This window comes from Grammomys surdaster, unplaced genomic scaffold (assembly GCF_004785775.1).
Source record: "Grammomys surdaster isolate TR1022 unplaced genomic scaffold, NIH_TR_1.0 67, whole genome shotgun sequence".
NCBI lineage: Eukaryota > Metazoa > Chordata > Mammalia > Rodentia > Muridae > Grammomys > Grammomys surdaster.
In genome coordinates this window covers 6,532,094-6,534,568 of record NW_021604569.1, presented here as the reverse complement: position 1 = coordinate 6,534,568, position 2,475 = coordinate 6,532,094, and positions in this window count along the sequence as shown.

The window sequence follows — 2,475 nt, the reverse complement described above, 5'->3', positions numbered from 1 at the left end:
ACCTTCCCACCCCCGAATCTTCGCGCTCCGGTCACTAGTGTCCTGGCGTCGCCCTGCCAGGATGCCGCGGCAGGGGTAGGGGGCGGGGCGGACTGCCCGGCGGAACGGGGGATTTCCCGCTGCTTACGTCACTCGCGCCACCGCCTACCCGGGGCTGGGGGCGGAGCCTCGCGGCGGGCGCGCCACCTCTCTCGGGCTGGTGCGCTCACCTCCCTCCCAGCCACGGCGGCCTGCGCGCTTGCGCGGGGAGCTCCCGGGGCGCGCGGCGAGGGCTCGGCGCGTGAGAAGCCGCCGGTCCCTGAGAAATCCCCCTCCTCCGGAGTCCTTGAGTACGCCGCTTAAAGCCAAGGGGCGTGTCCGTGACGTCATGCTGGCCTAGCGGCCGGAGGCGGGCCGGTGGTGCGGCGGGCGAGCTCTTTGGCCGCCAGAGGCCCGCCCGGGGTTTTCGACCGGTGGTTCCCCTTCTTCTCGATTTCGCACATGCAAATCTCCGCCCCCGCGCAAGAGCGCGCGGCCTTTCGGGTGCTTTGGAGGGGAATTGCGGAAGCGCAGGCGCCTGCGTTCGGCTGTAAGGCGCGGATTTGCATACGGGGACCCCCACAGCCTTATTTTCCCTCTATATCTACATTACGTCTTTTACCTACCAAAGATTTTCAGCTGCGCTGCAAGGCCGCTGCCTCATTCTGTATAAATGAACACGACGTCCAGAGATTGACCGAGATACCCACTGCCTGAGGCCTGGACCGAACTTTTAGTGCTTTGACAGGTCTGGCGGAATCTTGTTTGCCTTCCGTTGCTAATACGCACCTGTTCTCTTGGTCTGTGATGTATTCGCATTTAGTTATATACACGAGTATTCGAGTTGATTGGGGTTTGGAGAAGCTGAGTAGCTTGTCGATACTTTAGAGTTCTAGTACGGAAACGCAAGGTTTAAGATAATCCTGCGCATTCCCAGCACGCCAGAGGCTGAGGCAGGTGGACTGTCTCAATGACAAAAATAACTCAGGGTTGTCTGGCTCCGCCTCTTGCGTTCTTCAGTCACTTACTGACAATTAATGGGGCGGGTTGGGGTGGGGTGGGATAGAGAATATCATCTTTCATGGCCAACAAGATGGCTTAGGGAGTAACTGCGCTTGCTACCAAGCCTGACAACCTGAGTTTGATCCATGGAAGGACAGAATCAACTTCCAAAAGTTGTCCTCTTACATCTACATGTGCCCAAATGCATGCACTTGAAAAGACTCCAAATGGGAGTGGGTGGATAATTAAAATATACACTAGCCTGTCATACAAAAAAAAGTCATTCTGTTATACAACTCCCCCAAAGTGAAGAAAATAATTAAAATCTGCTAATTCCAAAGTGTCTTCACAGAGTATAAATAGCAGTTGTCTTTTGGGTTGAACACAATCATAGACAAGCCACAAAGATTTTAAAACATTTTAAAAAGCAATTAGCAGGGTGAATTATGTTCAGCACTCCAGAGGCCAAGACCACAGGATCAAAACTTTGAAGCTAGGATGAGTCACAAAACACCAAACACACACACACACACACACACAAACACACACTCACTTCAGCTTTTAACACAACCATATCCAGATGGCATAGTTTCTACTTACTATCTTTATTCAAAGAATAAGTAAATAGGAAGCTACATCTTGAAGCCAAGAGAGGTTTAAATTCTCAGGGAGATTTTTAGACCTTGTGCTGGGGGAAGGTGTCACTCTACACCTGATAAGCCTTACCAACCTGAGACTAAGGTGGTAGTTTTAGTACTGGGTGGCATGTCTGTAATCCCAGTATTTGGGAGGTGGAGGTTCAAAGTCATTCTCCACTATATAATGAGTTTACAAAGCCAGCCTGAGCTAGCAGGGAGCCTGTCTCAAAACACAAGCATACATAAATCTTTACGTTACTGTATTTCTGTGAAGAAAATAAGGTGGTGGGGGTAGTAGAAACCAACTGAACTCTCTAGAAGGACACTCTGTGGAAGCCATGTTTGAGCTGAGTCAGTGGTTGCTACTAGAAACTTTACCCATGCAATTGATGTACAAGTACATTTAGAGATTTTACCCTGGCCTGTGTGTTACACTGTTTGCATATGCTACCTAGGGGCAAGGGCAGGGCAGTTACACTGTTGCCATGATGGAAATTTTAGAACCGTGATTTGGACTAGTGTTTGTGCAGAAGACATTGTGAAAGGAAGATCAGATGTTTGATGGCAGGGCCAGCTGCTAAAATTGAAACAGCTTGAGGACTTTTTTTTTTTTTTAATGAACTTGAGTATGGCAAAATGGAGGTCATTAAACGGGGTGGTATAGCTCTTTCCAGTAATCCCAGGACTAGGCAGGCTGATGCCAGAGATTCTGAAGTTCAAGGGTAGCCCAGGCTACATTGGGAGGCCCTGTCTATGAAATAGATAAAGAATGGAGGTCATTTGTGCCTAAGAACTGTGCCTGAAAACGGATGATTAT